A 12,075-nucleotide genomic window follows, 5' to 3' on the forward strand; every position below is an offset into this window, starting at 1 on the left:
ATCCCTCTTGAACTTGGATGGAGCAGCCACCTGGCACCCAGTAGGTCTTCAATAAGGGTGTGTTGGCTGAATCACAAGAGACTGAGCTAAGAGAAAGAATTTAGGTGGGGTGACAGCAGACCTCTAGGAAGGAGGCTTTGGGAAGGAGCTCAAACCACAACAAAGCTCCTGGTTAAAAAGTTAAAATGCACTTTAAACAACTAATTGCTCAGGGTGAGAAGAAGCCAGAGTGAGTGGTTTGCTCAGTGAATGGACTCACTATATACACAGGACCATGAGCCCAGAAGCCAAGGACAAATCCCAGCAGGTCCATGCAAGGCCCCCCAATTCGCCATCCACCAACGGGTTTTCCTGTTTCCAGATGTGTCCTGCCCCATGACGCAACATGACCACCCAGCCCCTCACCACTCAGAAACACACGCATGAGGTGCGGAGCTCCCAAACCTGGAGATCTGCCCTGGGAGCACTGGAAGCAGGCAGGCTGGATGCTTGGCATCGGAGGCTTCCACAGCCAGTGCGGGGCCTCATTACTGAGGAACACATGGTCCCCTGTGGACACTCGTTGGAGGCCAAGCAGGGAAGCTAATAACCAGGGGGCTCCATCTTTCAGTTTTATGTTCCTCTTTCCCCAGGCCTGCGGTTGCTGTGTAGATTTCAAGTTGAAACATCAGGAAAGGCTCATGTGGTCTAACTTCTCCTTCCCCACCCCACCCCCCAACACACACACACACACACACACACACACACACACACACACGCCTGCCTCTAGGCTCTGTCAAGCACCCCAGGTAAAGTGTCGGTTAGAAAACCACAGTGTAATTATGAGCTGTGAGATTTGCTCCTCAGTTACAGAAAGAAAATAGCTCCACTTGAGATTCTCAGCACACTTTACAAACCAGAGGGAATGTTTTGGCTCAGCTCAGGGGAAAAATAGAAGCTGAGGGGAGATCTCATTAGAGGAATGGTGGGGGGGCATTTGGAGGAGACCAGAGTGTTCTGGATAAAGAAATGCCATACACCCTGGAAACAAAATCCTGGGAATGTTGGAACACCTCTGACTGTAGTGTTTATCAGTTTCTGATCTCGGTGGTATAAATTCTCTCACCATGGTCAATTTCAAGGCACCAAAATGACATCACTGAACTTGGAGTTGGAAAGAGATGCAGAGTGATTACACCATTACAGAGCATTTCCACCTACAGATATGCGTGTAAACATGGGGATGACCTCCAGAGCACAGGTATGGTAAAATATAGGAAAATAATTAGGGAGCTGTGAGTTTTGATTACTTATTAACTTTGTACTTTATATAATTTATTTAACTATACGTTTACATGGTTTAATTTTTAATGATGGATTGCTTAACAATCAGTTCTTACAAAACAGTGTGAGATAGCTCCAGCACACCACTGTATTGAAAAAGTTGCATCCCCCTGTGCAAAATAACCGATGTGGAAGTGAAGGTGGTATCTGTACAGAAGCCCTGGAGAAGTCAGAGTACCCATTCTAAGAAACTTGTACACACATACACACACACACAGAAACCTGTACAATATTTTGCTACTTAGAAGTGACTGTTTTTATATTTATAACATTAGATATTCAAAATAACCTTATGAGGACGTTAAACATCCCATACTACAGATGAACGAACCAAGGCTCAGAGAGGGAAAGCATACCGGATTCACTCAGCCTGTAGTGGGGGACCCAGCATTAGGTTTATGCCAGATCCTTGCTCTTCTCCTGACCCCTCCTATCTGTGTACACCTGGTGAGCAGCAGCCCACTGCTCTGGCTAAACTTGGGTTGCAGAGCCCCAGTGTCAATGCCCATCTAGAGATGTTTCCAGGTAATGGTTCACAACTGGAGTGCTTGTGCTTGTACTCTGGAATCGGGCCTCTGGCTTAAAACATGCAATAGGGGGATTAAGCAAGAGACCACACCCACCTTTTTTCTGGGACCCCTCTCTCAGAGCTCTGGGGCAGTGATAGGTCATCTGGCATTTAGAGACCACCTTCCTTCTCATAAGGAAGGAAAGCACAGCTCTCTGGGCCCCACCCCATCTCTCTGCCCTTTTGGACACAGAATGTTGGAATCTCTTATAACCTGAGAGCAGACTTTCAACTCAATCTCTGAGCCATAGCCAAACCCCAAGGCATCCTGGACACTGAGAGCAGAGCAGTACCTGGCTGACCACCCAGGCTGTGTGTAAGCACTATCCAGAAGCCCCTTGGGAAGCCCCAAATTGGCCACCTCCCCACAGCCCAGAGCAACTGGCATTAGATTCCAGATGGGAGCAGGACCCCTGCTTGAGTCTTGGAACCCAGACCCCAAACTCACATGTGGCTAGAAACCAGTCCCTAGAAAACTCTCCAGTGCAAAGTGAGCCCCTCGCCCACCTCCTAGCGTCTCCCAGCTTGGCGACTATCCCTCTGGCTTGTGGGTAGGAGACACCCCAATTGCCCAGGCCACGTCCCTTCAATTCTGTGTCATTTAAAATTTTCTGGCGTATAGGTTTGGTATGCTTGGCTCTTTTAAACATCACGCTTTATGGCCTTTTGCAGTGTAATTTTGTTCCTGTCCTGCCATTCAATTTGAATTAAATATCAAACAGATGTGAGTCATTTTTTTTTTGCTCTTTTTAAAGTAAAGGTTTAATATTAGGGAGCATGCCCTCCTATATGATCAGGAAAGCCATTCAGAGAAATAAGCCCCTTCAAATTAAAACAGAATCACATTGGTTAATGTTAAGATGCTTTCAAGTGATACATTTCGAAGTGCTAAGGGAAGGTGTTTCCAGCAAGCTATAAAGCAGCCAGGAGAAAAGAGGAAAAGATATACGGCCCTAGGCTGATGGGGAAATTGGACCTCAGAGGGGGCACCCCCACCTGGGGAGGAAGCCCTAAGCTTGGAGATGAGGTTCCCAGATGATGGTGGGGGGAGCCATCTTCCCCAAACGCCTGGGGGGACTGCTCTCTGCAGCCTGTGTGGTCAGGGCGGGAAGGGAATCAAGAGGGGCTCCATCCTGTTTCAAGAGCCACCCTGACCTGCATACCCATCCCTCACCCTCACATACTTGCGCCAGCCTGGCACATCTCCCCAAGCCTGCAGTCCCAGGGGTGATCTGTATGCTCGGATGTGCTGAATGGCTTAATCCCCTGGTTCCTGCTGCATGCTCTTGGATAGTGGAGTCCTTTACCTTTTATGAGTCTTGGACGCCTGTGAAAATGCAGAGAGAGCTGTGGCTCCTCTTTGGACACAGGAACACGCATAAACTTGCACACAACCTCAGAGGCACATGGTCCCCTGATTAGACCCTTCCCCCTCGGCCCATAAGATAGCCACAGCCCAGAGCATTTCATCACCCAGACACTCAGCCCCAATGACTGAGGCCCTTCTCTCCCAGGGAACAGGAACCCACATTTCTGAGCACTCATATGCCCAGCACCACTCAGGGCCTTTGCGTGGGCTGGGGGAGCTGGTCAGCCTCCAAACCCCTCCAGCTTCTTGGCAATATGCATGCCTGGGGCTCAGCATTATTGGACCTGCCGCCATTCATGGCTACGAGCCAGGGCTTCTCCAGCACTGGCTCAGGCTAAAGTGTTTCCATGTGGTCCTTTGACTCACTGAACCTAAGAGGCAGCCCTCCAACTACAGCCGGCTGACTACAAATGACATTTCCGTGTGGCGGGGAGAGAGGCCAGAATGCCTCTGATTCCAGCTGGTTCTGGACATCCTGGACCCTGAGACAAGGCTCTGCACACCCAACTTTGCCTCTAGAGATGGTGTGCAAACGCCCAGAGACCCTGCTCCATGGGGAGCGCGGGCCCGGCTGATGAAAAGCAGAACCAACACTTCCTAGAATTCCGCAGACAAAAGAGAAGGCTGAGTGGAGGGATTTAGAGCAAAGAAAAGCCTAGACTTCGGAGTCAGACAGCTGAAGTCTGGATCCCGGCTCTACCACTTACTAGCTCGGTGACCTTGGGCGAGAGACCAACCTCTCCCAGCCTCGGTTTCTTCCATCGGTGAAACAGACATACTGCCTGTCTCGTAGGGCGTCTGGGAAGACGAAACAGGACGATGCATGTGCAGTACTTAGCACGGGGGACCTGCAGCAAGGACTCAGTGTTTGGAAGTTATCTTCCTCTGCCCCGCCCTCCAGGACGAAGAGCCCCCTACCTGATGTGCTTGTGAGGCCTGGAGGCTGGGGGGTGGGTCAGAGCCAGGCTGACCCCGAGAAGTAACCACACTATTGACCACAGGAGGAGCAGGAGATGCAACCGGAGGGATGTGAGTTACTGTCTCACAATTCCTGCCTGGGGGAGTGGGGAGGAATGCAACGGAAGAATCAGCAAGTGGTTTTAGAAGAGGAATTGAAAGCCTGGGGGGAGGGGAAGGTGCAGCAGAGAAAGGGTGAGGCCTGGTTCCTGTTCTCCAGGAACTCGGGATTCCATCCAGATTCTAGAGGGGCTCTGAGCTCGGAGCAGCAGGGGCTTGGCGAGTCGGAAGAAGTTTCCAGTAGAAGGGAAATGAAGCTGTGCCTTGATGGATGGGAAGTCCGTTGAAGGAGAGACGCCCACCCTCTACGCCTTGTCGCCCAAGGCAGGAGTCTGGGAACAAGCCAGCCCACTCTCAGGATCTCAGTTTAGATCCCCTCCATCTCCCAACCTACACAGCCACACTCAGCCACCATTCATTTGTGCTTCCCTCGGAGCGAGAGGTCCTTTCCGCAGTGCTGTTCGGGTGCCCTGCCTTGGAACTCCCATCGGCAATGAAAACACATTTCTCTCACCTGCAGCTAGGGGCAGCCGTGTGCTGGTCAGAGCCCCAGGACACTTGCACCCCTCCTCAGGGGCCCAGTCCATCTCCAGGCTGCTGGATAGGGGGAGTATGTGGGGTCAAGGGCTCTGACCAGAGTTCAGCCCATTTCCCCCCAGGATACCCACGACATTCTACAATACCCTGGAACCTTACTGGGGTGGCCACACTCATTCTGATGACCCTGCTTCTATGTCCCTCCAGGGGCAGGGTCCTCGCCACAGGTTTTTCTCCAGCCTTTGGGATCACATACATCTTGTCCTAGACTGATGACACAGATTCTCTCTCATCCTAGTAGGAACTTGATAACTTAGACATATTCATCTCTCTCTCTCTTACTGAATTTTCATTTTTTAATAATGCATTTAAGTATCAAATGATTTAAATAACCACTTACTTACATCTCCTTCCAGTCTTCACCGGGGCACACATTTTTCTACCGTCGTGATCAGGGTGCATAGACTTGATCTCTCCAGTAATTTCCTGGGCATTCTACATGGCTTTACACTTGTTATATCGATCATATTGGTTATTCACTATCGCATCAATGACACCAGCCTCTGAGGCCCTGGTGGCCATCATCTGGGTGATTGGCTGGCTGGTTTCTTAACCAGTTGATGGGCATTTTCATTTGGTTACAATTTTTTCGCTGCTTTTAAATTTATACCCTAAACTGTTCACAAAATAATTCTCCTTTGAGAGGTTCCCTGGAGGATGTGCCCAAAAGACCTGGACGCCCAGTGAGAGCTGTGTGGAGATGCTCTGTGCGCTAGTCACTAACTTCGGGCCCAGTGCTTTAGGGATGGTATTCCATTCATCTGTGTGCTAAGCCAGCATGTTCATTCCTGTGATTTCCATTTTACAGACAAGAAAATTAAGGTGGGTGGAGTGGGGGTGGGCATTTGCCCAGAGCCCCCAGTATGTCTCCCTGTGCCTTTCTCAGCACGTCCCCTCCCTCCAGGTACACGACAGGTTTAACAGGAGCCCAGAGTGCCTTTACCCAGGGCAGTGAATGACAAATGGTAGAAATGCCCCACGGCAGCATGGGGATATAATGGGGCGAGGAAAGCTGCTTCTTTCACCTCTAAAACAAGTCCTGCAGATGGTCATCTCAGACCAAGCCCACAGCTGCCCTCCCTAACCCTCCAGAGACCCTTTAAGCAAGGGAGGGCATGCTTTTGGGATCTCTAAGCCCTCAGAAGATGTGAAAATGGGGGCAGGTCAGCCACATGAAGTGCCGGCTACAATGTGTAAACACCACCTCAGGGCGCTGCTAATCTCCCAGGTCAGGCCCTGGAGCCACCAGCTGCCCACTGCAGGCACAGAGGCTGGGGTGGCTCTCGCCCAGTTGCCTGTATGATCTTGTGTCAGTGGCAGGCCCTCCCTGGGCTCCTGGGGCCAGGCAGGGGGCCATTTGTTGGTACCTCTGTTGGCCCTGCGGTGGCCTGAGTGCCCTGCCCAGCATTCTCTAGACGTGAAGCCATGGCAGCTGCCGGGCCAAAGAGGCCCCGAGCTCACACAGGCATCCTGAGCTCTAGAGAGGCCCCAAGCTCACACAGGCATCCCTGGCCCCCAGTTGTGCCCCCGGGCGAGGTGCATGGGGCTAACCAGAAACACCTGTGTACATGGAATTTCCTGCCCCAGTTCAGCCTTCATTTCCTCCGCCAGTAAAAACCCAAGGCGTGTGAAGGTGAAAGAAACCAGCCAGTCAATCACCCAGACGACGGCCACCAGGGCCGCAGAGACAGGACTTTCTAAATTAAATTTTAATTCCCACCCGATGGCCTGGCCTGGACAGCCATGATTCAAAATTTGCAACCGGCCTCCTTGGCCAGGCAGATCCCCGCCCAGGTCCTTGCAGGAATTAACCTCCCCAATGGGCCAGCGGACTGTGGTGTCTGCCTTGGCCATCGGGTTGTGGAATGAGGCCCTAAGAATGAAAGGGACCCCTTTCCCCTCAGCCTCATTGTGCAGCTGCAAGAGCTGCCCACTGATTAGCTGCTCACTACCCCAGGCTGTTTGAATTATTAGGTGCTGGAAAGATCAGAGCCCACCGGTGACTCGGAGACATTTACCAAGACAACATCAAAGCCGGGGGCGCCCAGGTCCAAAGTGTAGGAAAACGGTCAGAGCCCCAGGGTCTGCGCTCTGTCCTGGCCCAGCAGGTTTAGGTGAGGAGAGAGTCGTAAAAATGCCTCCGTTTTTCCAGAACATTTTTCCAGAGATTCCTGCCGATTAGAGGAGGTGGGGCTTAGAGCAAAAAGAAGAAAAATACTGAACTGCCCATTTTCTGGTCAAACCAACTGAGGCATCGTCTGAGATGATGACTTGGTTTGACCACACAGATGGCTGAGTCCATCCCTGGAGACTGAGTCATGACCCTCACTCCCCATCTCAGCCGAGATGGGAGGGGCAGGGAGGTGGCCTTGAGAGGCGATACTGGGGTCACGGACATCAGAGCTCAAAGCCCAGCTTGTGCGCTTATGCAAGTTCGTTTCTCTCCGTCTGAGTCTCGTGGTGCTTAAAATGGGAAACCATGAAAGTCCTTCCTTTATAAGGTTGTAATGAAGGATAAGTGAGGGTCTGTGTGGCGCATTATACTGAGGAATGTGACAAGAGGGGGACCAGACGCAGCAACCTTTGCGAGGAAACTCCTGTTTCTCTGCCAGTGGCATATCAGCGACTGTCACCATGGGAACATCTCCCTTCAGGAGAATCGCGAGGTGCAGACCCACTTGCTTCAGGAGGCCCTGAGCCCACCCTGGACACCGCAGCCTCACGTCCGGTCAGCCTTGGGCCAGATGCACTCGCCCCCTCCCCATCCAGTTTATTGGTCTCTTCATGGAGGGGCTCAAACACAAACGCGCATCTCCGATGACCCTGGGTGAGCCAGAGGCCAGTGGAATCAGCACAGACCCTTCCTCATCCTGGTCCTGGAGAGGCAACTGGGAGAGGCCAGGCAACCTGGCTGGAGGCCAGAACCCGGCTCCCCAGCAAGACTGGAGAACACTCATCGGGAAATGGAAAGCATCCCAGGTTTTTAATAGCTGCCATCTGCCATCTTTTAAAAATAGCTTTATGATTGTAAAAATAATATATGCTCATTATAATATATTACAACCCCACACCATAACATGGATGAATCTCACCAACAGCGTTGAGTAGAAGAAGCCAAACACAGAAGAGTTCACACAGCGTGATTCCATTTATATACAGTTTTTAAATGGGCAAGTGGAATCTCTGGTGTTTAAAGCAGGAAATGGATCATCCTTGGCGGGGGGTGGGGGAGTGACCGTTAAGGGACACAAGGGGACCTTCTAGGAGGGATGGTGATGTTCTGTTTCTTGATCTGGGTGCTGGTTACACAGGTATGCCCACTCAGTGAAAATCCACTGAGCTGTATACTTAAAATGTGTGCACTTTCCTACATGTATATTATGTTCAATAATAAATTTTCAGATCCATGGCAACACTGTATGTAAAAACAAATAAATACAAAACATTCATGCTCAGTGTAGAAAATGTGTGGTGTGTGTTTTTTAAATTGGAAACATCATTCATTTCACCATCCCAAGTTAATTCCTTTAATGTTTTGGTATACTTCCTCTCCACCTTTTCTCATGTATATGTGTGTATTTGATACATTTAGCATTATTCTTGTATGTAAAACTACATGTGCAACTTTTTTCATTAATATTATACTGTAAGGATTTGTGCACACATCCTTACTGACTCCAGAAAACTGTCCTATGACTCTAACCTGCCCCCATAAGGATGTATCATGCTTTAACCTAGTGCTTCTCAACCGTAGTGGATTTTTCTCCTCCCTCAGGGCATTTCACAATGTCTGAAGACATTTTTGATTGCCACAGTTTGTGGGGAATGGTGACTCCTGGCATCTAGTGGGTAGAGGCCAGGGCGCTAAACATCCTGCAAAGCCCGGGACAGACTCCACAGCAAAGAATTCTCCTACCCCGAATGTCAACAGTGCCGAGGCTGAGTCCACGTATAATCAGATCCTAATGTTATACATTCAGGCTACTCTCAGCTCTTCCTATTAGTAATAAAGCAACAACAAACCTCCTACATGAAGGTTTCTGCACGTCTCCGATTCTCTCCTTAGTGTGGAGCAAGCTCAATGTTAAGGACACTTTAAAGCTTTTTACATCCAGCTGGACTGCCTTCCAAAGAGTGGCCTGGGTCTACCCTCCCTGCCCCCGTTCCCCCCCTCCTTCTCTATGACAGGCTCTGGTCCCTCAGCCTTTCAGGGGCTCGAGGACCTCCCATCCCTGAAGATACCCTTCTTTCCCGGGACTCCCTCTGTCTCGGGCCTTCCCAGTGGAGCTTCCTGAAGGAGCTGTCCCCACCCCTCTCCCCTCACCCTTCCCCTGTCCATCACTGGCCATCGCTCGGGGCATTGCAGGGCTCCCACCGCTTCGCTGACATGGGCCTCAGAGCTGCCACAGGACCCCTGAGGGAACTTCAAGGTTGTTTTTCAGTGCTTGACCTGTCCCCAGCCACAGCTGCCACAGGCAAGCCCGCGTCGCTCTTAGAAGGCTGCCAAGGACCTCTGTGCAGCTACCCTTTAATTTAATCTTGGGTTCATGGAGGTTCACTTTTTAAAAAAATTTTCAGACATTCAAAACCCCCTCAAATCTGACCACCCTGCTCTTCTGCTGGGAATACTGTGGTATTCCCTACTCCCTCGAGGATCTAGTCCAGACTTGCAAATGTGCCATAGCAGCCTGAGCCCACCCCCACCCCCCCCAGGGCCTGGTCACCGAGCACTCTCCAGCCTCCCCTCCCCCTTCCCTCCTCCCCCGCCCTCCCTCCATCCTAGACGATGGTCGAACTTCACTCTTCGTGAAAAGCAGGAGGCAGAACCCTGTCCTCTCTGCCTACAAAACCTTATTCACCTTTCAAGAGTCTTTTCAAAGTGTCCCCTCATTTCTGAACTCTTCCCTGAGTCCTCCTGTCTCTGACCCTCAGACCAAGCCACTGGCCCGCCCTCTACGCCCCTGCCCTGCCCACTGACCAACTGTTTTATAGTTGCCAGTTTCCATTCGCTCCCCACTCTCCTCCCCTGCCCCTCCCTGGACTGGCTCCCTGTGGGCACAAGCTGTGTTCCTTCACTGCCACTTCCCAGGGGACTGCTGCAGATACAGCACCTGGTGGGGATTCAATAAAAGTCAGGGGGATGAAAGAGTGGGCCTCCTTCCTTCCTCTTCTCTTCTGAAAATGAGCAGTGCTCACATCTGAGTGGCCAGGCCAGGCTTTTTCCTATGCTTTACTCTGGATGGGACCTCTTGGGACAGTTTCTGAAAATGAATCTTAGGACGTCACGGCAGAGGTGTACGCCAAGCTCTAAGAACACCCGAGTTGCTAGGCAACAAAGGACACAAGTGCAAATTCTCAAACATCAGCCCAGAGATGTTTTGTAATTGCTCAGAGTCATTCTCCTTATTAGTAATTTGCATACTTACCTGCAAGGAAAGATGGAGTCAAAAAACACAGTAAATTGTGTCAGTCGTTGGAAGGATACCAGAAGTGAGATCAGGTACCACTGACGGAAGAACCACAAACCTGACCCTGGCTCTGGGAATAATGGGGAGAAAGGAGACAGCATGACCAACTCCAAGAAGTGGTCAGGACCCAAAGTCACTTCCTGCCTTTGGCCTTTGGCCTTTGGCCTTTGCTGGACCCAGCAGAAGAGCCTGTTGGGAGATGCAGGCCGAGTAGAATGCAGGACAAGTGCTGACACAGAGGTGGGTCAATGCCTCTCCCTCCCCTCCCCTCCCTTCCATCTCCTCCTCTCTCCCCCTCCCCTCCCCCTCCCCTACTCTCCCTCTCTCCCTCCCCTCCCTCTCCCCCCCTCCCGCCCCCCCTTCCAACAAACACTGGTTCTTAGTGCTGAGTTCAGTAGTCCATCAAGAGCACCTTAGAGTCCTGAAGTGAATTTGAAGAGTTTGGGAACTGCGAGGGCCAGGTTGAGATCTGAGCATGACTGAGCCAGGGCAGGGGCCCAGGGTTGGTGGCAGTGATGCTATAGAAGCCTACAGGCAAGGGCTCCACTCTCATGAAGATTCCACCAGTGGAAGGATTGAGTTCAAACCTCTCTCCATGGTCTAATGATTTTATGAGCTGCCTTCATAGGGTGAAACTTGCTTTTCAGGAAGAGTTATAATGAGAATGCACAGTGAGAAAAGTTCCATCCAACTTTTTAATACAAAAACAAAAACATGTGAGTCCGAGGTGGAGAGAGCAACTTCTCTGCCTTCCCACCAATAGTGTCTGTGGAATAGCACTCAGTGGGCAAGGTATCTGGCTTTGCATCCATGCCGACAGACATCCAATCGGAGGGTTTTCTTATATTCCAGGACTTCAGTCCAGGCTGAGTGAATATCTCTCTGGAGCCAGGGGATGCCCTTCATGTCCCTCCAACACTCTGATCAAGAAGCTGCTGCCCACTAGCTGTGGGGTTTCTGAAAAGGGCTGGGTGTCTAAAAAGGGTTGGGTGGGACCCAGAGCTGACCCCTGAGCTCCCATAGAGGCTGCCCTCTCCCAAATGCCAAATCCTGCCAGAAGTAACACTCACTGCTTTAGGTGGAATTTTGCTTCTCTGGCTACACGGAGCCAATTAGCCTCGCAGAACTCTGTGGGTAAGCACACTCTCGGTGGGACTTGTAGGAGCCACAGTCAGGAGATCAAATAACCCCCTTGCTCTCTGTGCAATAGGCCTGCACTCCATCAGAAGGACATGCCCAGCCAGCCAAGACGTAACTTTGGTGCAGACAGCAGGGCAATGAGGCAAGCAATAAAAAGGCCTAATCTCTTAAGGCAACATGAGTTGCTGGCGAGAACATAAGGGGAAGGCAACTTCAGCCAGGGATCATTTTCCTCTGGTTACAGATGCCTGCTGACTGCTCGGAGAAAAACAAAGTGGGGGAAAATCCTGCCAACACCGGTGGGCAGCAAGATGTAATTTACAGAACTGGTTTCCCCCAAATTCTAACAGCTAGCAGTTAGTCTTAAGGCAATCATTAGCGACTACCACTGACTGAGAGCTTCTGTGACAGGAATCATAGCTTGCCTAAGGCCATGATCCTAAAAAATTAGCAGTATTGTCATCCTGTGTCAGTTAGATCCAATGCAAGAAGCAGAAGTTATTCTAGGTATTTAGAGCAAAGGGGGATTTTTGTACAGGGAAGCAAATGCTTACAAGTTTATGTAATGACTGGAGGAGCATACGCAAGGGGTG

The sequence above is a fragment of the Miniopterus schreibersii genome, assembly GCF_964146895.1.
Source record: "Miniopterus schreibersii genome assembly, chromosome: 4".
Lineage (NCBI taxonomy): Eukaryota > Metazoa > Chordata > Mammalia > Chiroptera > Miniopteridae > Miniopterus > Miniopterus schreibersii.